This window comes from Lithobates pipiens, unplaced genomic scaffold (assembly GCF_037356315.1).
Source record: "Lithobates pipiens isolate NorthernLeopardFrog02 unplaced genomic scaffold, aLitPip1_a1.2 Scaffold_30, whole genome shotgun sequence".
Taxonomy (NCBI): domain Eukaryota; kingdom Metazoa; phylum Chordata; class Amphibia; order Anura; family Ranidae; genus Lithobates; species Lithobates pipiens.
Genome location: NW_027507791.1, coordinates 91,078,570 through 91,105,250, shown reverse-complemented (window position 1 = coordinate 91,105,250; position 26,681 = coordinate 91,078,570). Strand labels below are relative to the sequence as shown.

The 26,681-nt window shown below is 45.0% G+C and overlaps 1 protein-coding gene and 1 long non-coding RNA gene across 3 annotated transcripts in view; one reads left to right on the top strand and one right to left on the bottom strand.

Annotated features, from left to right (window-relative positions):
* RGS6 (regulator of G protein signaling 6) overlaps window positions 1-26,681 on the top strand; it is a 796,961-nt gene that overhangs the window by 59,207 nt on the left and 711,073 nt on the right. The gene's annotated exons all lie outside the window — the stretch shown is intronic.
* On the bottom strand, window positions 4,512-5,582 carry LOC143943076 (uncharacterized). Its single transcript, XR_013264879.1, has 2 exons — window positions 5,376-5,582; window positions 4,512-5,292 (listed from the first exon to the last, which is right to left on the bottom strand). It is a non-coding gene; the product is annotated as an uncharacterized LOC143943076 (long non-coding RNA).

The following is a 26,681-nucleotide window of genomic DNA, read 5'->3' as shown; positions in this document are numbered from 1 at the left end:
GCGTAAATGCACAGTCCTCTAACTTCTTCATAAATCATAATCTAGCACAATCGTACATGTTTATGCAGAGATCATTTTAGGCTGAATGATTTTTGAGCCTTGTAATAAACTGTCAGGTAAAATACTGCAGACAGTGGGTAAGAACTGTCAGACTATATACTGCAGACAGTGGGGAAGAACTGTCAGACTATATACTGCAGACAGTGGGGAAGAACTGTCAGGTAACATACTGCAGGCAGTGGGGAAGAGCTATCAGACTACATAGTGCAGAGAGTGGGGAAGAGCTATCAGACAACCTACTGAAGACAGTGAGAAAGAGCTGTCAGACACTATACTGCGGACAGTGGGTAAAGCCTTGTACACACGATCGGATTATTGCCCAACAAAACTGTGGACTTTTGTCCGAAAGGCGTTGGCCCAAACCTGTCTTGCATACACACGGCACGCAATTGTTGGCCAACAATCATAAACGTAGTAACGTACTACATCGTTTTTCAGCTCTTTAGCGCCACCCTTTGGGCTCCTTCTGCTAATTTCGTGTTAGTAGAAGTTTGGTGAGTGTTGATTCACGTTTTTCATTTCGCACTTTTCATTTAGCGCTTTTCAGTTCGTTTCTGAATGGCCGTTCGTCAACCAGACATGTTGCAGAATCTGAGGAGATAACATGTTATTTATTATTGCGTTACATTAAAAAAAATACAATGCAAAATTGACAAGGGACACCAACATAGTTATATCTTTGAAAACCACAGGATAATGGTGTTGTCGTAACCTGCCCCAAAAAATAAAAAAACGAAAATATTATACTTGATATCACTAGAAAAAAAAAGATTTTGAAAATTCGTTTGCAATAACTCACTCAGTATCACCAGCAAAGCAGCTTCATTTTTCCATTAAAGAAGAGATTTCATAATTTGCCATGTCATGAATGTTAATTCTCCATTACAAACGCTAGTTTACAAGACCCACCGTTTCTGGCTCGTCCTTGCTTCCAAGCATGTGTGTTTGTATTTTGGACTTTTGTCTGATGGACTTGTGTACACACGCTCAGAAAATCCGACAACAGACATTTGTCCGCGGAAAATTTTAAAACCTGCTATCCAACATTTGTCCGCAGAAAATCCGACAATTGTCCGATGGAGTGTACAAACGTTTGGATTTTCCGCCAACAGCCTGTCATCATACATTTCCCATCGGAAAATCCGATTGTGTGCACGAGGCTTAAGAGCAGTCAGACAACCTAATACAGACAGAGGGAGGAGACCAGTGAGAAATGCTCTAGTGGACAGTGTGAGGTCCGCTACGACTGAAGCTGTGCAGACACACATGAATGCAATGCACATAAGTATGACTCTGGGACCAAAAATCAACCTTTGATCACCTGTCCTTCCCCATGCCAAAGACACTTAGAAAAAAATGCATGGCAAACACACGTAAATGCTTGTGAAATGCATGCAAATGCTCTTGTGTAATGCAAGACAAACACACAAATTCTGGTGTGAATGGGCCCTAAATGTGTGTATGCATAAAATTTTTATTATTTTTGTTCTGTGTTCTAACTGGCAAAGCGCCAATTATGGATGTAATTTTCAATGGGTTTCTTGTCCCATTTGTATGTTTTTTTTTTATTTCATACACAAATTCCTGTGTATTACACTGAACACACAAACCTTTTGCAATACTAAACTAGGTCTCAGATTTCCAATGTTCTAGATAAATTATCATTACTGCAGACATTTTTAGAGCCATTTCTGTTGTAGTCAGTAGAAGCATAGACTCTCTGCCTCCTTCCATTAGATTGACTGGCCCCTGAATATTACCTTTATATGTTTAATGACTGCTTATGTTTTACATACATAAAAATATTGTAAAATACCGTAGTCAGACTGACTGTGTATTTTACTTAGGGATGCTGCATTGTTATGCATCACTTTTTAATGTTGCTAGCAGAGGTGATGAAGTGTGTAATGCAGTATTAGGTGAAAAATAATTGACTTACCGTAATTACATTGCTGGCTGTAATGATGTAATGTTATGTAGAGGATAATTACCTTCATTAATATTTTGGCAGTGTATAATATAATATGGGTTAACACCTAATTACTTTTATTTATGCATAATGATATATATGGCACAAGACAAATAACTTTAGGGCCGGTTCACACAGGGGGCGACACGAGGCGACACTACTTGGGAAGCCAAGTCGGATCCGACTTGTATCCGACTTAACAGCGCGACCTGGGGCGACTTACAAGTCGCCTCCAGGACAGGGAACTGTACAAGTGAGCTTTCACCCCTTGTGACATCATTCCTGTTCCTGTCTTCTTCCTTGTTCCTGTTTTTGACAGTCTTTCTGTGTCCAAAATGCTCTCTGTGCGTTACCTTATGTCAGCTGTCCTAACAGCTGGTTTGGCAGTACTGATGGAAGAGGAAGAAGAAGAAATGAAGCGGAGGAGGAGGATGGGAAGAAGACGTCGCTACTGGATCCATCCAATCATTGCCAATCGACATAACAGAGGGCAGTTCTGGGCTATGTATGAGAACTTGCGTAGGTTTGATGACAAGTTTTTCAAGTATACACGGATGTCGATCACAAGGCAAGTACATATGCTGTATGTCAGTGTCCACTTTCCACGTCACTTGCCACAAGTTGTGGATTGTCGATCTGCCACGTCCCTTGCCACATGTGCCATGTCACATGCCACGCAATGTGCCGCGCTTGGCACAAGACGTGCCACGAGACCTGCCACGGGTGCCACGGGAAGTGGCACGGGTGCCACGGGACCTGCCACGGGTGACACGGGACGTGCCACGGGTGACACGGGACCTGCCACGGGTGACACGGGACGTGCCACGGGTGACACAGGAAGTGCCACGGGTGCCACGGGACGTGCCACGGGACGTGCCACGGGTGACACGGGAAGTGCCACGGGTGCCACGGGACGTGCCACGGGTGACACGGGAAGTGCCACTGGTGCCACGGGTGCCACGGGACGTGCCACGGGTGACACGGGAAGTGGCACGGGTGCCACGGGACGTGCCACGGGTGACACGGGACCTGCCACGGGTGACACGGGACGTGCCACGGGTGCCACGGGACGTGCCACGGGTGACACGGGAAGTGCCACTGGTGCCACGGGTGCCACGGGACGTGCCACGGGACGTGCCACTGGTGCCACGGGTGCCACGGGACGTGCCACGGGTGACACGGGAAGTGCCATGGGTGCCACGGGACGTGCCACGGGTGCCACGGGACGTGCCACGGGTGACACGGGAAGTGCCACTGGTGCCACGGGTGCCACGGGACGTGCCACGGGACGTGCCACTGGTGCCACGGGACGTGCCACGGGACGTGCCACGGGTGACACGGGAAGTGCCACGGGTGCCACGGGACGTGCCACGGGTGCCACGGGACGTGCCACGGGTGACACGGGAAGTGCCACTGGTGCCACGGGTGCCACGGGACGTGCCACGGGACGTGCCACTGGTGCCACGGGACGTGCCACGGGTGCCACGGGACGTGCCACGGGTGACACGGGAAGTGCCACTGGTGCCACGGGTGCCACGGGATGTGCCACGGGACGTGCCACGGGTGACACGGGAAGTGCCACGGGTGCCACGGGACGTGCCACGGGTGCCACGGGTGCCACGGGACGTGCCACGGGTGCCACGGGTGCCACGGGACGTGCCACGGGTGTCACATGACTTGGCACAGATGGGACATGACAAACCAGAAGTAGTGTGTTTGCTAGCAGTAATTGTTCACAAATATGTGGCCTTAATGTCATGTTGCTAAAGCATTTTTCAAGAGTAAAATAGAGTAGTTTTCCCCTTCGACATTACCTGTCACAGGTGTCACACATTCCACACTTTGTGTATTGTCTACTTAACACATGACTTGCTACGTCACCTCACCCTAGCTAAATCCCTTCAATCGGATGATTTATATTTGGCATATTGTTGATGCGATAATGTGTGTGTGTGTGTGTGTGTGTGTGTAGATACCAGTGGTTTATATTTATTATTTTCTAACATAGATGATTAACAAAATTTTTTTGGTTTGTTGCAGTTTTGATGAATTGCTTGGTCTGGTTGACATCCATCTTGAGCGACAGAACACAACATACAGGAAGAGTATCTCAGCCATTGAAAGACTAATTATTACATTAAGGTAAACTGTCTTTCTGGTGCGCAATACACTTTGCATCCTCACAGCTCAGCGCTACAATTAGCGTGGAGGAGCAGAGCAGGATAGCTGCTGAGTGTCAGCAGCTCTCACATCTTGGAGGGGATAGAAGAGACCCATTGATGTTTGATTATTATTTTTTGTGTGAAGGAGCAGCAGATGAAGCTTTGCTCCAATGCTGCAGCCACCTAGGTAATTATTTTTGACCTAAAAAAACATAGCATGTAATTAAATGTAATATACTCAAACATACCACACATTAGCAAAACATAAACTTTTTTTAATATGAACAAAATTTTTGAAAAAAGCATCAACAAACAGTAACTTTTAAAGAAATAACATTAGCACTTTTATTCTACGAAAAATCAAGACATTAGAAAAACTATAAATTGTGGTACGATGGACCAAAATTGTCACCTTCAGTGGAAGGAATGGGGGAAGGTGTGGGTTGGACACTTTCACGTGTGGCCATTGCAGGGGTAGGAAATGGATAGGGCATGGGGGGATTTGCGCTTTGTGTGTTGTTGCCATACTCATCACAATATGGCCTATAACGAGGGGAATAGTAGGGGTGGGTTCTGGGTGGCGGGGGATTGTAATAGTTAGGGAAGGGTACAGATGGGGGTGGTGGTGGGGCAAACGCTGGAGAGGGGGCACTGGTGGCAGGCTGGTGGGCTATATTTGCCTCAAGCATATCTATAATGTTTTTCATAACATATGCCTGGCGCTCCTGCGGGATTTTTTTGAGCATTGCTGCCACCATAATACCAAATCCGCTTTCCGCACTCTCCATTTCAGTTAACTTTGTATTCATCCGCTCCATCAGTGACGCAAAACGTTCCAAGTTGTTCTGCAGTCTAATCGGTCTTCCCGATCTTCCATGGAGAGCGGGACGGTCTGGTTCCTGTCTGCCCTCAGGTTCCTCGACCTCAGCCATGCTGAGATTGGCCGCCTGGGAATCCTCAACTGTTTCAATAGAGTTTAGGCCAGGACTCTGTATTAAGGACGGAGAAGGTGCCCCTTCCTCTCCGCTGGGAGCAGTGGCCGCCGCAGCACATTGGGCCGATGTACCTGGCTGTTCCAGGTGCGGCATACTGGATTGTGTTCTGCATGAAAGATAGAATACAATTATTATAACCTTATCCAACTGTATAGTATCACTGTCCTAATATGAAAGATATTATCTTACGCTCTAAGATCCATGAACGGCCTCAGGAATTCCATCTCCTCCGCATGGATATAGGGTGCTACTCTTTTCCCCCCGGAACCACTTCGTTGGTTTAATATTTTTTTTAAGTAGCGATTGTAGCAATCGCGGAGCCCCTTCCACCTGGTTTGTAAGATGGTCACTGCAAAACATAAACAGGAACATAATCAATTCTTTTGTTTTTCAGATACCTTGCAACAGGTCATTCAATTGTAAGTCTACATTATGAGTTCATGGCTGGCAAGTCGACTATCAGCTATATCATCCGAGACACCTGCAAAGTTTTATGGGACGTGCTTAACACCATGGTGATGAAGAGGCCGACACCTGAAACATGGCGTGATATAGCAAATAAATTTTGGAGTAGGTGCAATTTTCCCAATTGCATTGGAGCTATCGATGGGAAGCATATACGTGTACAAAAGCCTGTGGGTAGCGGGAGTATGTACTTTAACTATAAAAAATATTGCTCCTTTGTACTGCTCGCCGTTACAGATTCCAACTACTGTTTCACATATGTAGACATTGGATCCTATGGAGGTAGCTGTGATGCAAGGATTTTTGGAAATTCATCCTTTGGTGAAAGACTACGGGAGAATCTACTTGGTATTCCTGAAAATTGCCCCCTTCCTGGCACAGCTGAACCTGCGCTACCCTATGTGTTTGTTGCGGATGAGGCCTTTGCATTGGGTGAACACATGATGAGGCCTTACTCTAGTAGGAACCTGTCCACTCCTAAAAGGATTTTCAACTACCGGTTAACAAGGGCAAGAAGGGTGGTTGAATGTAGTTTTGGAATTCTAGCCAATAAATGGCGCTTTCTACATACTACAATAAGCTTAAACATTGAAAATGCTATAACTGCTGTAAAAGCAGCATGCGTGCTGCACAATTTTGTCAGAGTCAGGGACGGATATTGTTTTGAGGATTCTCTACAACACGACATGGAAAGTGCACGCATCAGTGCTACAAGGGGATCCACTGATGGTGCCACAGTGCGCGATCAATTTAGATCCTATTTCAATTCACCGGATGGTGAATTGCCGTGGCAGATGGACGCCATTTCATAATCAAATTCATAAATATTTTTACACAAATGTTTTGATTTCATATCAAGTATCTTTTTGGGAATTTTTGAGTACGGTTGTTAACATGTGCTGATATGGATTATTGTTTTGTAATTAAAGTTGTCTGATATGTTTTTTGTTATTTGTTATTATATGTTCAATAAATTTCATATGTTAAAATTAGGTTGAAATTACTTTTGATGTGGTTATATTGTTCAATCATTATTGTAATAAAATTATCATAGTGCTACACATCAGTGATAGACTTCCCAATGTTGCTCCGTAATCTTGCCCTAGAGTTAATAGGCACCATTATGAACCCCAAGTGCCATGTGACCTGTAATGAGCGCCATGTAAAATGTTACATGTGGCACGTCCCGTGGCACCCGTGGCACCCGTGGCACGTCCCGTGGCACGTCCCGTGGCACCCGTGGCACGTCACGTGGCACCCGTGGCACGTCCCGTGGCACCCGTGGCACGTCCCGTGGCACCCGTGGCACGTCACGTGGCACCCGTGGCACGTCACGTGGCACCCGTGGCACGTCCCGTGGCACCCGTTGCACGTCCCGTGGCACCCGTGGCACGTCCCGTGGCACCCGTGGCACGTCCCGTGGCACCCGTGGCACGTCACGTGGCACCCGTGGCAGGTCACGTGGCACCCGTGGCACGTCCCGTGGCACCCGTGGCACGTCACGTGGCACCCGTGGCACGTCCCGTGGCACCCGTGGCACGTCACGTGGCACCCGTGGCACGTCCCGTGGCACCCGTGGCAGGTCACGTGGCACCCGTGGCACGTCCCGTGGCACCCGTGGCACGTCCCGTGGCGCACGTGGCACGTCCCGTGGCACCAGTGGCACGTCCCGTGGCACCCGTGGCACGTCACGTGGCACCCGTGGCAGGTCACGTGGCACCCGTGGCACGTCCTGTGGCACCCGTGGCACGTCACGTGGCACCCGTGGCACGTCACGTGTCACCCGTGGCACGTCCCGTGGCACCCGTGGCACGTCACGTGTCACCCGTGGCACGTCACGTGTCACACGTGGCACGTCACGTGGCACCCGTGGCACGTCACGTGGCACCCGTGGCAGGTCCCGTGGCACGTCCCGTGGCACTTCCCGTGGCACCCGTGGCACTTCCCGTGGAAGGTCCCGTGGCACGTCCCGTGGCAGCCGTGGCAGGTCACGTGGCAGCCGTGGCACGTCACGTGGCACATCAATTTGGTATTGAAACAATGCTTTTTTGAAGCAAAAACGTGGGGAATACAGTTCAGACACTATTAGAACAGTCAATTCATCTAATGTTCATGTAATTGGAGCTTTTGTTGCTCTGGTGTGATATTTTTGATGGCAGGGGGATCTAGGGAGAGGAACCAAGGACTGTTGTGAAAGGGGGCATTTATGCACCGATTCCCTGTGCAAAAGAAGACCTACAAGACCTAAATTGAACTACAAGAATCATGCATAGTGAAGGAGAAAAGAAATATAAACTTACTTTTTGCAGAGCGGTCGGCCTGTGACAAGACATCCCAGTCTTCGAAAGAGAGTCTGCAGATTTCCAGCCAGGCACTCTCTCTCTTTTGGATTAGCTGGTACGCTTTGTCTGTCTTTGCGTACAGACACCTTCTCTCCCTAACAAGGCGTATGAGGGACTCATTGTCCACTGGTTCTCTCCTGTTCATAGCAGACATTTTGCAGGACTGAGCTCTTGGTCTTTGTGAGTTGAAGATGGTCTGTGTGAGTTGAAGATAAGGGGGAAAACGAAACTAATGTGTATGGAAAGGAGGGGCTGCCTGCAGTGGGGGCTGGGTGACTTCCTGTCAAGTAGCTTGCAAGTAGCCTACAGATGAACAGGAGAGGCGACTTACATTGACATGAATGGGTACAAGTCGCCTAGAAGTCGTTTCCAAGTAGTACAGGAACCTTTTTTAAAAGTCGGAGCTACTGCAGTAGTGTATATTAAGACAGCTCCATTGACTATCATTGGTTTTAATGCAGCGCGACCTCGAGGCGACTTGGGGCGACCTAGACCGACCTGAAGTCGGATCGCAGTCGCCCGCAGTGTGAACCGGCCCTTAAGGAGCTTATACCTAAAATTCAAGTTGATGTGATGGAATCATACAACTTATTTTTAAAAATCAACTGATGTTATTAAAACACACAATTTCAATGCAGATTAGGTGACAAAAGTTATAGTGATTTATAAAAACTGCTGAAGTAGAACAGTTCCTCATTTTTTTTGAAAGAGGAAAATTTATTGACTGCAAATTGCAACAGTTAAACGTTTATAGCGTTCTGTTTTTCTGAAGTTTTTTCATATACTGTTTACTTATGTGTCTGCATCTATGGTGTCAGTTTATTCAAAGAAGTGTGCCCATGTCCTGTAGTCCATTTTGCACTTTGCTATGCAGTCCACCACCCAGTAAGAAGATCACTGCTGTGAAGTGATAAAAATGTGATAAGGCAACAAAGACCAGTTTTCGCCACCCTTTCATCCCTGCTTTTAATTGAGAGTAATGGCCAAATTAAGGCATTAATACAACAGTTTACCAGCCCCACGCTGCAAGACAAGCGACTCTGCAGTAAAGAAGAAAGATCATTCCAACAGTAAATCTGGCTCTGTCTAGAGGTCTTCAGAAATTTTCTCTGAGAACAGTACTGTGTGCTGCTATGAAAGGCTGTTGTGTCACCTTGACTCTTGCTTGTTTTAAGTAATTTAAAATGATATTGGACAAGGCTGGGCAAAATCAGGCCTGATTGTGCAAAAACTAAATTCCAATTGCTGCCTTAATTAGATTGATTGAAGAGGTAATTACATTCTCACACCTGTGACTGCATATTTTATTATCTAGTCACTTTTTGCTCTCTTGGGTATCATTCATATGTTTCTAGATCCGACAAAAAAGGTTAGATCCAAATTCATGTTAAAAAAAATACTGCAAAAAAAAAAAGAAAAATATTGTAGACAGCAAATACATTTTCACAGAACTGCAACTTTATGAGATTGTTATGTGACCCCTTTTCCAACTAATGATAATAATGTATATTTAAAAAAAAATAGCTCCCCAATTTTGCCTTAAGTTTAGTTAAAAATGTAAATATATTGCCAAATGACACCGTAGCCCTAAGGAAATTAAGAGGATCAACAGAGCTAAAGTATGGACCTTCTTAGCACATTCTGGTAACTGTCTTGCATTAATGATACCCTTTTCAAACTGAGAAGTCTTGATAACATACCAACAGACAAAGAGAAAAGACCTAGTGAAGTACCTGGTAATTATGCCCTGTGGAATTTGTCCTAGCCCTGCATTGCAGTGTGCTGCGATAAAATGCACACATGCTGCATTTTATCGCAGCCAACCGTGCCAAATCACACAGAAATATACAGCAACGCAGCACAATGCACTGCTGTACATTGTCTTGAATCAAGTGGGGCAATTTGGACAATTCAAATAAAGTTCATACAAAACAATAAAAAGGGAGCCGTGTGATGCGCTGAATCACACATCACACTGTCCCCTACTGGTAAATTGCTTCGGCAGGTGTCCAATGCAGGGTAAATTAGGCCTCATACTAAGGGGATTAGGTGCGGCAGCCATTTTTCTGGGGCATAGCAGCCTTTTTTCTTGTTTTCCCAGCAATGGACATTTTATCTAGTCTAGTGGTGGCTATTTTATGAGGGACTATTCTGGAGGCTCTGGGTGCTCTGTTTTTTCCCTCACAGACAGAGATTACAATTGTGGCCATCTTGGATTTCCCCTGGAGCTTCCCCCTCTCATGTTGAGTGGGTCTTTACTGTCTTCTGGACAGACTGGCGTGCTTTCCACATAGCCTCTGTGCCCTTCCTACGGTGTGGATGGCTTCCAGTCTCCTCTATCCAGTGCCTGTTCAGGCAGGGGAGAGTTCGGCTGGACTACCTTCCCTCTCTCTGCTTTGGCCTGGTTTGGAGTGTTTAACATTCCCGTTTGGCTAGTGGGTGATAGCCTATTAGTAAGCTTTTCCTTATAGACCTTATAGAGTCTCAGGATTACACCTCTGCACCTGACCCCTCTCCTGGAGGTGGCGAGTCCTTCTGTGCCCTCGGTCCCACTTGATGCATTGTTGCTAGTCTTGATGTCCTTTGTCTCCTCTGTGGAGGTGGCGTTTTCGGTGCAAGTTGATCAAACAATCCCTGCCCTCCTCTTTGGTTTCTTTTGAGTATGGATCCAGTTCTGCTGCCTGAGAGACCTGACAATGCAATTCCCAATCCTTCTGGATGTGTCTTCTGCTTCTGTCACTGCACACAAAAAGACACTGGTGGCCACACTTATTACTTCAGTGCAGGATACTTTGAAGATTGAGGATACCTGTGGGGCTGTGGAGGACATGGCTGTCCCCTTGAATATGCACATGTTGCCTTGTGCGGCTAAGGGTCCCCCAGCCCACTTATTTTGATAAATTTATTTACAATGATTGGGAGCACCCAAAGCCCCCTTTTGTGGCCCTGAAATGTTTTTCCATGCATTACCTGTTCGATGAACCCCTTCTGAAGACGTAGACCTCCCCTCCTGTCATGGACCTCCCCATTCCAAGGTTGAACAAGGAAATCGTGATACCAGTGGAGAAGTCTTCTTCCTTTAAGCATCCAACTGACAGGAAGGTGAAACTGGTAGCCAGCACAATGTTTACTATTGCCAGTTTGACGTTCCATCCGGCCACAACTCTGGTGTTTCAGACGCTTACTGAGTGGGCCAAGTTCCTACACCACAGTTTGGGTGGGGAGCATGTGCCCCAGCCTATGCAGTTGGTCCAGGGTCTAAATGTTGCATGTGTAGTGTGTCCTTGGATGTGGCATCTCACTTTCCAAGCTCTCCATTTTGGCTGGGGAGTTTCAGCTTCTGTTGTGGCTCAAGTGTTGGTCTGCAGACCAGATGTCCAAAAAGGTTCTGGTAAATTTGCCCTTCTAGGGTAAATGCCTATTTGGAGCTACATCATCAACCACCTTACCAGGGGGATGAATAACTTCCACTCGCAACCCAGGATGGGGAAGAAACCCATCTGCAAGTGTGGTCCTTCTTTCTCTGTGTACAAGATGCATTTTTGTCCTTCTGGATCCTCAAACAAACGATCTGAGCCCTTCAAGGTCCCCCAAATGGTACTAAGCAGTCCTTGCCTAATAAGCCTGCCAAACAGGCAGATATGTTCTCTTTAGCATGAAGGCTCATCCCCACCTAATGAGGGTGGAGAGTCACATTCACTGGTTCACAGACCTGTGGGCCTCCTGGCTTTCCAACATGAGTCTATGAACTAATTTTGTCTGGCTAAAAAAATACAATTTTGTTCCTGTGCACCAGAGAGATTCTCTCATTCCAATCTTTGTCTCTCACCATCTTGCTTGCAGGCTCTCTATGGGGCAGAACCTATTGCTCTAGGGGTTAATTGCCCCAGCTCTGGATTCAGAGAGGTTTTGGGGGTTTTATTCCAACCTCTATATGGTTTGAAAGGAAGGGTCTGTCCGGTTCTGGACCTCAAGGTCCTGAATTTTATCATGAGGGCGCAGCAGTTCAAGATGGAATCTAACCAGTCATTGGTGGTCTCCCTTCATCAGGGTGATTTCCATAGACATGAAGGATGCATACCTGCACATTCCCATCTGTGCCAGGCACCAGTGTTTCCTATGTTGTCAGAGACACACATTATCAGTTTGTGGAGCTGCCTTTTGTCCTGGTCTCCACTCCTCGAGTAGCTACCAAAGCTCTGGTTGGCCTTGCTGAGACATTAGTGGATGGCTATGATTGGTTACCTAGATTACCTGTTTCTGCGGACAGAGACTCACTCAACATTGACGGATGACGTGACAATCAAAATCCTCACTCTGCAGGAGTTCAGGTGGATCCTGAAAGTCCAGAAGTTTGCTCTGATCCCAACCAGGAGGCTGGAATATCTGGCTCTAACTCTGGACTCAGCACAGGCCAAGGTGTTCCTTGCAATGGACAAGCTCTCAAAGCTTCAATCAGGGATTACTGCTGAGGTTACTGCTGTCATGCAAGGTGGTCCTCTTTCCACACTTGCATGCAGGTTCTGGGTCTTATAGTGTCTACCCTCAAAGCAGTTCCATATATGTAGTTTCACAGGATGGTCCAGTAGAAGGAAATATTATCCAAATGGGACAAGTCCCCCAAGTTCCTGGACACCCAGATTCAGTTTTTTCCCTTGCTCGCCAGGCGGGGAAGTTGTTTCTTCCTTTTACAATGGACAATGTTCATGACAGAGGCCAGCCTGTCCAGCTGGAGGGGAGTTCTGGGGTGGAGCTTGGCCCGGGGTCGTTGGAACCTGGAGGAATCTCAGCGCCAGTCACTGTTCTGAGAATTTCAGGTGATCAGACTATGCCAGGAACAGTGAACAGAGCTTCTTCGGGCATGCCCGGTCAGGATCCAGTCGGACAATGCCACAGCAATGCCACAACCAACAAGGCGAGACAACGAATGCGATAGTGTCGCTGGAGGTCTCACGCATTCTTTGGTGGGTGGAACGTCACGTGCCAGCTCTATCCATCGTGCATATTAGGAGTGTAGAAAATTGACAGGCAGATGTTGGATCAAGGAGAGTGGTCTCTGCATCTGAACGTGTTTTGCCAGATTTGTCCGAGGTGGAGACCTTCTGGCATCCAACCTGAACAGAAAGTTGCATCGAACACTTTGGTAGTGCGATGGAGACAGTATTGTCTCATTTACACGTTCCTCTCAAGTTTCTGCCATGTCTAATGCTCAGGACAGATACTGAAGGATTCCAGTTGTTCTGGTAGCCCTGGCTTGGCCTCATTAGCCTTGGTATACTGACATGGTACAGCTGGTTGCAGACATTCCCTGGTGGCTGCCTCTTAGGGAAGATATTCTGACTGCATTACTGTTGGTGGCTTTGATGCTTTCACTATTGAAAGCCAGGTTGTGAGGGACAGAGGATTATCGGGGTCAGTGATATTTGTCATGCTGGAAGCAAAAAAATATACCTCTAGTAATATCTACCATCGTACTTGGAAGGCATACATATTGTGGTGTGAAGCAGTGCGTGTCCATCCACAAACTTTTTAGGTGACTTGGATGTGGGGTTTCTTCAACGGGTCATTGAGTAAAAGCTTGCCTTAAAGTGGTTGTAACCCCACTTTGTCATTTTCATGCAATGCCCTGTCTTCCAATATGCTGTGTGCCCCTGTGTATGTGCCTTATTAAAAAAATGCCTCTGTATACCTTATTTCCTAGAGCAGCTTGGCGCTCACGTGACCAGCCACCTCTCTCCTCTCTTGATCTGACAGCTATAGCGGGAGCATTATGGAAGACAGGGGATTGCATGAAAAGGGCAGTTATTTCTGCAGCAGGAGGGGAGGGGCACGGCAGACACTGGTACGATCTGACGGGGGAGAAGAACAGAGAAGAGCTGCGGATGATGGAGGCACGTAAACTGACCACCGTGTCAGGGCTCAGCAGCCATGATAAACTGTGGTCAGTTTACAGGGGAGAGAGCACAACCAGGCAGGATCAGCCAGGTATAGATGATAGGTGATAGAAGGGGACAAATGACACAGCACATGCACTGTTCTGTAAAACATTCTTTAAAGGAACAGGATCCGTTTTATTTTTTTATGGTAACAAACACTTTAAGTACAATTAAAAGCCAGGTTTCTGCTTTTTTAATTTTCTTCCAGCATCACCTGGTCCCCATTTTTTGATCTGTACCTTCATCTAAGGGGTTTGACATGTGGCACCTCCTGTGTGTTCACTATTACCATCGCGGTACTTGAATTTGATTCTCTTAGTCCTTCAGAAGCCTCCATTTGAAAACATCCCCTTGCTTACTCTCTGTTAGAAGGTAGCCTTTTTGGTGGCTATCACTTCTGCACGCAGTGTCGGAGCTGGCAACCTTGTCCTGTAAACAGGGATAATGGGGTTCTCTGTTCATGCCCTTTCTTTCTTCCTAGGCTGCTTTCACACTGAGGCGTTCAGGCGTTTTAGCACCTGTAAAGCGCCTGAAAACTGCCTCACCTACAGCCCCAGTGTAAAAGCCTGAGTACTGAGTGAAAAAAAACAGTGTGGGGTCCCCCCAGGTCCATAACAGGCTCTTGGGTCTGGTATGGATTCGGAGGGGACCCCCCCACACCAAAATGTAAGATGTCGTGCCCCAAAATCCATACCAGACCCTTATCCGAGCATGCAGCTTGGCATGCCAAGAAAGGGATGGGATGAGGGAGCACACTCCCCGAACCATACCAGGCCACATGCCCTCAACATAGGGGGGGGTGGGTGCTTTGGGGCAGCGGGGCTCTGTTCCCCTGCCCCAAAGCACCTTGCCCCCATGTTTATCGGAATCTGGAAGCCCCTTTTAACTAGGGGTCCCCCAGATCCCGGCCTCCCCCTATGTGAATGAGTATGGGGTACATTGTACCCCCACTCATTCACCCAAAAAAGTCCTGTAGTGTTAAAAAATACAGTAGACAGTTTTTGACAAGTCTTATTAAAAATAAAAATATCTTCTTCCCCCGCTTCTTCCTCCGGTCTTCTCCTTGTCCCGCTGCTTCTTCTTCCGCTCTCCTTTTTTCTTGTGTCTTCTTCTTCCTCTGTCGCCACTCCCGCCGACGACCCTCCTCCGATGCTGCGTCCCACTGATCTGTCCGCGCCAATGTCAACCATTTCTTAGATAATGATGGGGGCATGGCCATTGGATTACATCATTCGGAGGCCCCGCCCCTTTGTGACATCACTGCCCGGAGCATGATGGGTCCGTGATGTCACAAGAAGGCAGAGCCGGATGATGTAATCTGATTGCCATGCCCCATCTTTATCTATCTCATTCATTTATCTCATGCACATGGGGGGGGGGGGCTGGGATCTGGGGGCCCCCTTGTTAAAGGTGGCTTCCAGATTCCGATAATTCCCCCTGCAAATCCCGACATCGGGTAGATGCCCTTGTTCCCATCAACATGGGGGCAAGGTACTTTGGGGTGGGGGGGCTCAGAGCCCCCCTTACCCCAAAGCACCCATCCCCCCATGTTGAGTGCATGCGGCCTGGTATGGTTCAGGAGGGGGCCGCTCATTCGTCCCCTCCCTTTCCTGGCCTGCCGGGCTGCATTCTATGATAAGGGTCTGATATGGATTTTGGGGGGAATCCCCATGCCATTTTTGAAAACATTTTGGTGTGGGGGTCCCCTCCAAATCCATACGAGACTCAAGAGTGTGGTATGGACTTGGGGGGAGCCCACTCTGTTTATTTTTCACAATTTTTTTTAGCCGGCAATTCTTTTTTTTTACATTCAACGGGGAAGCCCACTGACAGCTGATGACTCATCGGTTGTTAAGGACAGCTTCCTGGCCCCCTCTTTAGCAACCAGCTATATACAGTGTAAAAAAACATGCAAATCATGGCAAAATCGCTGTAAAAACGTGTGTCCAAAAACGCGGCAAGCACCACAAAAAGCACCGCAGAAACGCTGAAAAGCAACATGCATATATGTGAATCGAGCCTAAGTGATTGGGTTAAAGTCACAAATCTGAAATTTCTGTACAGGGTTGTCTAATTGTTGCTGGCATAGGATCTCTTTTGGAGGATACCGAGATAAATCAAGCTGCCGCTGTGCCAATTAAATGCTGCCACTGTGCCATCAAACTCCGCCATTGTGCCATCAAATGCTGCCACTGTGCCCATCAAACACTGCCACTAAGTCATCAAATGCTGTTAGTGTGCCCATCAAATGCTGCCAGTGTGCCCATCAAATGCTGCCAGTGTGCCCATCATATGCTGCCAGTGTACCCATCAAATGCTGCCAGTGTTCCCTTGAATGCCCCCGTCTGCCAGGCACTTACCCTGTCTTGGTGGGGCAGTGGTTGACGGTGATGAGTGGGGTCCTCCATGCGTCTCCTGCCATCCTCATCTCCCATCCTCTCCTCCTGATAGGTGTCCAATAGTGGTGCCTGTCGTTTCAGCCAATCAGGTGATAGGTAACAGACCTGAGCACCTGATTGATGGAGAGGCATTTTAGTGTTAGGAAAGCTCTGCATGGCGCTTGCAGGTCACCTCTTTTGACACCTATTAGAGCCTATGGCTCTAATCAGGTGTTTCAAAAACACCCCCTGCGCCTGAAAAGGGGCTAGGTGCCGGAATAGGGGGTGGCAGCGGCGGCCATAGACAGATTCATGCAATGCATGAATCTATCTATTGGTGCTAGAGGGGTAGCAGGAAAGAGAGGGCTGCGCCCGTGTGCCCTTAATGCGCCTGCCGCCTTTGGTACACACACAGGAAAGCTTCAAGTATTTCTAATGTTAACTGTGGAATTTTATTTCATATATCATTTATTTTTATTTTATGGGGTTTTTTACCTGCAAAAGTGTGAATCATCGATGGGACCCACATTTCTCCATTTTGAGAAAATTTTTACGTGTGGTTCCTTATTTTTACAGAAAACAACTCCTCCAAAAAACATATACACTATATTACCAAAAGTATTGGAATGCTTTACACACACATGAACTTTAACCACTTTCAGACCGGACCATTTTGCTGGCTTAAGACCAGACCACTTTTTGCGATTCGGCACTGCGTCGCTTTAACTGACAATTGTGCGGCCGTGTGACGTGGCTCCCAAACAAAATTGACGTGCTTTTTTCCCCACAAATAGAGCTTTCTTTTGGTGGTATTTGATCACCCCTGTGGTTTTTATTTTTTCCGCTATAAACAAAAATAGAGCGACAATTTTGAAATAAACGCATTATTTTTTACTTTTTGTTATAATAAATATCCCCCAAAAATATATAAAAAAACATTTTTTTCCCTCAGTTTAGGCCGATACGTATTCTTCTACATATTTTTGGTAAAATAATCGCAATAAGCGATTATTGATTGGTTTGCACAAAAGTTATAGCGTTTACAAAATAGGGGATAGTTTTATGGCATTTTTATTAATAATTTTTTTTTACTAGTAATGGCGGTGATCAGCGATTTTTATTGTGACTGAGACATTATGGCGGACACATCGGACATTTTTGACACATTTTTGGGACCATTGTCATTTATACAGCAATCAATGCTATACAAATGCATTGATTCCTGTGTAAAGGACACTGGCAGTGAAGGGGTTAACCAGGGGGTGGTAGTGTAGGGGTTAAGTGTTCCTAGGGGTGTGTTACTAAGTTTGGGGGGCTGGGCTTTGTTTTAGCGAACACTGATCTCTGCTCCAATCACATGGAGCAGAGATCAGCATCACTTGTTGCTAGGGAGAACGGGGAGATGCTGTTTACAATGGCATCTCCTCGTTCAGCCGCCTTGTAAAAAAGATTGCGGGTATCCTCGGAGCATTCGAGTCCGCGGGACCCGCGACCGGACTCACGTGGGTCCTGACTGGCCGGCCGCGGCGCGCACACGATAGCAGGGCAGCATTTTAAAATTGACGTACCTGTACGCCAATATGCCTGCCCGTGCCATTCTACCGAAGTACATCGGCGTGCGCCGGTCGGAAAGTGGTTAATGGCATCTCAGTCCTAGTCTGTAGGGTTCAATATTGATTGGCCCACCCTTTGCAGCTATAACAACATCAACTCTTCTGGGTAGGCTGTCCACAAGGTTTAGGAGTGTGTCTAAGGAAATGTTTGACCATTCTTCCAGAACGCATTTGTGAGGTTAGGCACTGATGTGGACAAGAAGGCTTGGCTCGCAGTCTCCGCTCTGATTCAGCCCAAAGGTATTTTGTTGGGTTCAGGTCAGGACTCGCTCATCCATGTCTTATAGACCTTGCTTTGTGCACTGGTCCGAATCATTTGGCGGAGGGGGGACTATGGTGTGTGGTTGGGCTTGGCCCCTTAGTTCCAGTGAAGGGAACTCTTAAGGCGTCAGCATACCGAGTCATTTTGGACAATTTCATGCTCCCAAATTTGTGGGAACAGTTTGGGGACGGCCGCTTTCTGTTCCAACATGACTCCGCACCAGTGCACAAAGCAAGGTCCATAAAGACATGGATGAGTGAGTTAGGGGTGAAGGAACTTGATTGACCTGACCTCAGCCTGATAGAATACCTTTGGGATGCATTAGAGCAAAGACTGCGAATCAGGCCTTCATGTCCACATCTGTGCCTGACCTCACAAATGTGCTTCTGGAAGAATGGTCAAACATTGTTACAGACACACTCCTATGCTTTGTGGACAACCTTCCAGGAAGAGTTGAAGCTGTTATAGTTGTAAAGGGTGGGCCGACTCAATATTGAACCCTACGGACTAAGACTGGGATGCCTTTAAAATTCATGTGCGTGTAAAGGCAGGTGTCCCAATACTTTTGGTAACATAGTGTATGCTAGTATGGTAGATACATTGACAAGCTTTTGATAGCATAGAATGGAGATAAGGAGCGCCTGTGTGTGACTTTGTAGATTATTTCAACAACAATGACCTAAACCTGCATTTCTCATATGAATGGAATCATGAGGTCATCAACATTTTAGATGTGACATTGATGGGTAATTCAAAGACAGGCTAGGTGAAAAGCTTTTGCTGGTAATCACAAGCTCTTAGCTTTGATTTTGTCATCCCTCACACACTGAAAGATTGATACCTGTTGAAGAGTTTATACATGTCAGAAAGAACTACTCAACTGATGATTTGTTTGAGTTATATTCACACACATAGGTTGGACTTGATGGACTTTTTTGTGTCTTTTTTCAACCTCACCTACTATGTAACTATGAGTTAGAATGTGTGGTGGCGGGCGGCCAAAGCAATCAAAACTATTAGGTTGATATCCATTGTTGCCAATGTTACATTATTTATGGGAATTTATAGGAATCATCAAATATGTCTTTGCATACTTACCTTGCAGTTATGCTTCATATAAAGTTCCATAACCTTTTCTCCTTTGAATACATTATCAGGGATGGAGGCAGATGAACCTACCCACTCATTGCCTCATATAAAGTCCCAACTCCCTCCTCCTCCCCTCTTCCCTACTTTGTAACTCTGAGTTAGAATGTGTGGTGATAGGGAAAAGACTGAAGGAAATATGTTACACTGGTCCATAGAAAGGGGCAAACATGTAGCTTGTAATAGAGATAGGGATAGTAATTTGAGTAACAGCAAAAAGCACACTATGCCCTCATCAAAACAATGTAGACCAGCATGTCATTTTTATGACTACTTTTCCTGCTCAATTCCATGAAATCGTATTGTTAACAGACATTTATGGAATTTTCATAGTAAAAAACAGCTTTTCATCATTTTGAAAAACCATTGTTGGTTTTCCATTAGGAGGGCCCCTATTTTGGGATCATCATTAACTCCTAGCTATTATAGATTGGAATAAAAGGTTAAAAATAAAACTGGCAGTCATCCAAGGTTCATAATGTTGTGGGTTTAAAGCAGTGTTAAAACCCAAAAGCAAATATGTATTATATTGCAGCTTACAAATTTCTAGATGTGATGGCTGCATTCATTTCCTTTTTTCATTTTCTTTCTTTGCTCTATTTTCATTTAGTGATACCACCAGCAAGTCTGTTGTTTTTCAAAAGCACAAGCTCTCCAACAGAATGTAGCAGTTTACATGGATGAGACAATTGCTTAACACGGACAGGAGTGATTCAAATGAACAGCTTTTATTTATTCATCCAAAAATCTTTATCCCAAAATGAAAAAAAATCAGTTTAGTGTAGCTGATTATAAAGTGTGAGCTGGAGTTTGGTGTTGATTTGTTAGTGTATCTAAATTTTCTAATACATTTAACACTACCCCTACATACTGACAGTGCAGCTGTCTGCTGTGCCTCCTGTTCTCATTCATCCAAAATTGTGTCTCACTAACAGTGGGGATGTGTTACTGGCCAGGTCACTAGGTGAAAACAGAGGGGAAAAAGCCAAAGAAAAGAAAATTGATGTTGGCACCACATCTAATGATTGGTATTATAATATCCTAAATTGTAAGTGCCAACTAGTAGGGCCCTCTGATTCTTTCTGTATTAAATTGCATTGTAACTGTACTGTCTGCCCTCATGTTGTAAAGTGGTATGCAAACTGTTGTCACTATATACAGTGCCTTGAAACAGTATTATTAGTTGAAATTGTTCACATTGTGTCATGTTACAGCCAAAACCTAAATGTATTTTATTGGGATTTTATGTGATAAACCAACACAGTGCCACATAATTGTGAAGTGGAAGGAAAATGATAAATGATTTTCAACCATAAAAATCTGGAAAGTGTGGCATACATTTGTATTCAGCCCCCTTTACTTTGATACCCCTAACTAAAATCTAGTGGCACCAATGGCCTTCAACAGACACCTAATTAGTAAATAGAGTCCACCTGTGTGTAATTTAATCTCAGTACAAATACAGCTGCTATGTGAAGCCATCAGAGGTTTGTTAGAGAACCTTAGTGAACAAACAGCATCATCGAGACCAAGGAACATACCAGACAAGCTTTGAACATCTCATGGAGCACTGTTCAATCCATCATCCGAAAATGGAAAGAGTATGGCACAACTGCAAACCTACCAAAACACGGCCGTCCACCTAAACTGACAGGCCATCCAAGGAGAGCATTCATCAGAGAAGCAGTCAAGAGGCCCATGGTAACTTTGGAGGAGCTACAGAGATCCACAGCTCAGGTGGAAGAATCTGTCCACAAGACAACTATTAGTCACGCACTCCACATATCTGGCCTTTATGGGAGAGTGGCAAGAAGAAAACCATTGTTGAAAGAAAGCCATAAGAAGTCCCATTTTCAGTTTGCAAGAAGCCATGTGAGGGACACAGCAAACATGTGGAAGAAGGTGCTCTGGTCAGATGAGACCAAAATTGAATTTTTTGGCCTAAAAGCAGAAGCTATGTGTGGTGGAAAACGAACACTGCACATCACCCTTAACACACCATCCCCATCGTGAAACATGGTGATGCCAACATCATGTTATGGTGGATGATTTTCTTCAGCAGGGACAGGGAAGCTGGTCAGAATTGATGGGAAGATGGATGGAGCCAAATGCAGGGGCAATCTTAGAAGAAATCCTGTTAGAGTCTGCAAAAGACTTGAGACTGAGGCAGAGGTTAACCTTCCAGCAGAACAATGACCCTAAACATACAGCCAGAGCTATAATGGAATGGTTTAGATCAAAGCATATTCATGTTAGAATGGCCCAATCAAAGTCCAGACCTAAATCCAATTGAGAATCTGTGGCAAGACTTGAAAAATGCTGTTCACAGACACTCTCCATCGATCCTGAGAGAGCTTGAGCTATTTTGCAAAGAGGAATGGGCAAAAATGTCACTCTCTAGATGTGCAAAGCTGGTAGAGACATCCCCAAACAGACTTGCAGCTATAATTGCAGTGAAAGGCGGTTCTACAAAGTATTGACTCGGGGGGCTGAATACAAATGCACGCCACACTTTTCAGATATTTATTTGTAAAGAAAATTTTAAATGTAACACTTGCAGGTAATGTAGAGTTCATACTAAGAGTAAGGAGATTACATTTTCTTTCTGTAGTGTGCAGAGAGTGCACACACAGAGTTGGTAACTTACACCAGAGGTTGCTTAAGTGGGAGGTTTAGTGGATTTTTAAACTAGAGCACCTCTAGGTTCAAATCACTGCTGGGATGTCAGTCTATATCACAAGTAATTTTATTATAAAGCGGTATTAACTTAAAACCAAAAATTTTATATTTTGAATCTTATCAGTCCTTAGATGGGGTGGTTGCATTTGTTTTCTTTTTAGGATTTGTTTCCCTCTATTTTCACCTGGTGATCCGAACAGTAATACCTGTCAGTGGTACATGGTTTGTCTCAATACTCTGCTACATTTTCACGAAAGCCTATTGTGTTGAAAAACAACAGTTACTGGCTGGATCACCATCTAAAAATAAAGGAAACGAATGCAGCCATTACATCTAAGGCAGGCCATACATTATACAGTTTTTCTTCCTTTAACTAGAGGGTTAAACCAAAAAAATGGGCTGATTTCCCCATCCACACATTTGAGGTAGATGTGGGGATCACTACCACTGTGCTGTTGTGTTATTGTGGGGAGACTTCCCCGCTGTCAAAACACAATGATTAGTTTTGCTAGCTACAGCTGGTGGCACTGATTATTCAGAAAAAAACAACAGGGTAGTTAAACAGAAGTTGATCAATAGATCAACTTCTGTACAACCAGGGTGCCCATAAATGAATCAAAATTTGACCTGTCTGTGATAAACCAGCTGAATTTTGATTCCTGTATGGCTTGCTTAGGAATTGGTAAACTTTTGAGTTTAATACCGCCATAAGTTTATCATACATTTTTATTAGTAATGCTGGACTCTTCTTGTTTCTTGTTCAGGCAGATATATGAGACCTCCAGCATTTGTCTGTTGGAGCCCATGTTTTATATTTTTGTTTTAATTTCACACATGCGGTTAATTGTAATCCCTCCCTTTAGAGCACAGGGCCTGAAGAACATTTAAAAGTAATTTCTGAAATTCGACAGGTAGCAATGAGTAAAACTGGCCATACAGTGGTGTGAAAAAGTGTTTGCCCCCTTCCTCATTTCCTGTTCCTTTGCATGTTTGTCACACTTAAGTGTTTCGGAACATCAAACCAATTTAAACAATAGTCAAGGACAACACAAGTAAACACAAAATGCAATTTGTAAATGAAGGTGTTTATTATTAAAGGTGAAAAAAAATCCAAACCATCATGGCCCTGTGTGAAAAAGTGATTAAACCTAATAACTGGTTGGGCCACCCTAAGCAGCAACAACTGCAACCAAGCGTTTGCGATAACGTGCAATGAGGCTTTTACAGCGTCCTGGAGGAATTTTGGCCCACTCATCTTTGCAGAATTGTCCTAATTCAGTTTCATTAGAGGGTTTTCGAGCATTAACGGCCTTTCTAAGGTCATACCACAACATCTCAATAGGATTCAGGTCAGGACTTTGGCTAGGCCACTCCAAAGTCTTCATTTTGTTTTTCTTCAGCCATTCGGTGGTGGACTTGCTGGTGTGTTTAGGATCATTGTCCTGCTGCAGAACCCAAGTTCGTTTCAGCTTGAGTACACGAACAGATGGTCGGACATTCTCCTTCAGGTTCTCTTGGTAGACAGCAGAATTCATAGTTCCTTTTATCACGGCAAGTCTTCCAGGTCCTGAAGCAGCAAAACAGCCCCAGACCATCACACTACCACCACCATATTTTACTGTTGGTATAATGTTCTTTTTATGAAATGCAGTGTTCCTTCTACGCCAGATATACTTGGACACACACCTTCCAAAGAGTTCCACTTTTGTCTCATCGGTCCACAGAATGTTGTCCCAAAAGTCTTGGGGATCATCAAGATGTGTTGTGGAGAAATTGAGACGAGCTTTGATGTTCTTTTTGCTCAGCAGTGGTTTTCTCCTTGGAACTCTGCCATGCAGGCCATTTTTGCCCAGTCTTTTCCTGATGGTGGAGGCATGAACGCTGACCTTAACTGAGGCAAGTGAGGCCTGCAGTTCCTTGCACGTTGTTGTGGGGTCTTTTGTGACCTCTTGGATGAGTCGTCGCTCCGCTCTTGGGGTAATTTTGGGCGGCCGGCCACTCCTGGGAAGGTTCACCACTGTTCCATGTCTTCGCCATTTGTGGATAATGGCTCTCACTGTGGTTCGCTGGATTCCCAAAGCTTTGGAAATGGCTTTATAACCCTTTCCAGACTGATAGATCTCAATTACTTTCTTTCTCAATTGTTCCTGAATTTCTTTGGGTCTCGGCATGATGTGTAGCTTTTAAGGATCTTCTGGTGGACCTTACTGTGTCAAGCAGCTCCTATTTAAGTGATGCCTTGATTGTGAACAGGTGTGGCAATAATCAGGCCTGGGTGTGGCTAGAGAAATTGAACTCAGGTGTGGACAACCACAGTTATAGTATGTTTTAACAAGGGGAGCAATCACTTTTTCACACAGGGCCATGATGGTTTGGATTTTTTTTCACCTTTAATAATAAACACCTTCATTTACAAATTGCATTTTGTGTTTACTTGTGTTGTCCTTGACTATTGGTTAAATTGGTTTGATGTTCCGAAACACTTAAGTGTGACAAACATGCAAAGGAACAGGAAATGAGGAAGGGGGCAAACACTTTTTCACACCACTGTAGATGATCGAAATTTGCCGCTCAATGGGAATGTTGGGAAATCCCATTAAGTTTCCCAATCAGTGGCTGCAGCTGATCAGTGTATTCTCAAAGTGCAAAGTCCCTGATATCAAAATACAATGTCTCAATGGAGAGGATCGGAGAAAAATAAAACGCGTAATCTATGCACCTTTGGTCCTCAATGGCTAAAACATAGCATCCCTGTCAGGCTGTTATTTGGGGATCAATACTGGAGTGTCGTCTCTCCTTGTCTTTTGGCTTATTTTAAAATACTTAGATTTGAGAAAGCTTTATGATAAACCATCATCTTATGTTTGTGGGTAGCTTGCTATTCAGTTCTTACTGTTACATTGTGCCTTGTGCTTCAAGATCAGATGGTGCTTTAATTGAGGCTTTCATCTGCTGCTCCTGAAAAAGCAAATAGAGTTCCAGTGTTCAAAATTCATAACAAATGCACCTTTTTTTTTAATTATGTTAACTCTTTTACGACTGCTCGACACATAAAGTATTGTGCAAACGTTTTAGGCAGGTGTGAAGAAATGCTGTAAAGTAAGAATGCTTTAAAAAATTTATATTTTAACTGTTTATTTTTATGAATTTACAAAATGCAAAGTGAGCGAACAGAAGAAAAATTTAAATCAAATCAATATTGGGTGTAACTACCCTTTGGCTTCAAACCAGTATCGATTCTAAAGCCTCATACATACGATCGGATTGTTGGCCAACAGAGCGTCAGACTTTTGTCAAAAGGAAGTGTGCCTGGATCTTGTCTTGTATACTAACGATGCACAATTGTCGGCCAACAAATACGGACATAGTGACATACTACGTGGAATTTTAGCTCTTGAGTGCCACCCTTTGGGCACCTTCTGCTAATGTCGTGTTTGGTGAGCATTGATTCCAAGCATGCGTGCTCGTACTTTGGACTTTTGTGTGATGGACTTGATGATATGAAAATCTGACAACAGACTGTTGTTCGCCAAAAATTTACTAGCCTGCCATCCAACATTTGTTGGCCAAAAGTTGGACGGTTGTCTGAAGGAGCGTACTAAGGCTTGGATTTTAGGCCAACAGTCTGTCATCACACAATCCCCTGCCAACAGTCGAATTGTGTGTACAAGGTTTTACACTTCCACACTTTTTACACCTGCAGAAAGTCAGGGATTTTGAAGGATTAGAGTCAGGTGTATGATTGACCAATTATACCAAGCAGGTGCTAATAATCATCAATTTCATATATAGGTTGAAACAGAAACAGCTATGTAGGAGGCTCAAAACTGGGTGAAGAACAGCCAAATTCTGCTACTAAGGTGAGGTTGTGCACAAAGAAACAGGCAACATTGAGGACCATAGATGCCGTGGCCAGCCATGGAACTTAAGGTCACACGATTGCCAATCCTTCCCACAAGTGTACTGAACTATTTAAAGAGATGCTGGGGGTATTGAGAGGTAGGAAGGGGTTAATCACTGTGGCGGAAATAAAAAGCTGGCCACAAAGAGTCAGATCTTTCATCTGTGGCCATAAATATTCTTAGACCTTATACTCTTGAAAATCATTTTTGAGGCTGCACAGTCAATCCTGAACAACAAATGCAGTGGCTCTCCTGGGTCTCGCTCTCCTCATTGGCTCACAGTGAACTTAAATTCCCCGTAGAGCTACTGGAGGCCGATGAAGTCCACGTGACAGTTTTTCAGGTGGACATGATCGGAAGGTCCATGCATTCCTATGGACAGGCAGGTGTAAACAGACTTGTGTCCGACCCAGTCAGTTAATAAAAAAAAATGGAAGGGTATTTGTCCTCTTCTGTTTAGGCAGGTCAGAGGGTAGGCAAGTGTAAACTGACAGCGGAGTCTGCTTACTCCCAGCTGCCCATAGAGCAAAGTAAGCTCTGTCCATGTCCACTTAGAAATTGAGCAGACAAAATCTACCCAAAAAAAAAAACTGACCTAACACTAACCCTGGCATTGACCTAGATCAAACCATGAACTAGCTATTTTTTTTTCTTTATTTTTTTCTTTGTTTTAATTTTGTTTTTTCTCTTTATTAGACACTTGTTAAGATACAGGAAGATACAATGTATCTTTCTCTCCATTCAAAAGAAAAAGTAAATACATGGGAGGACT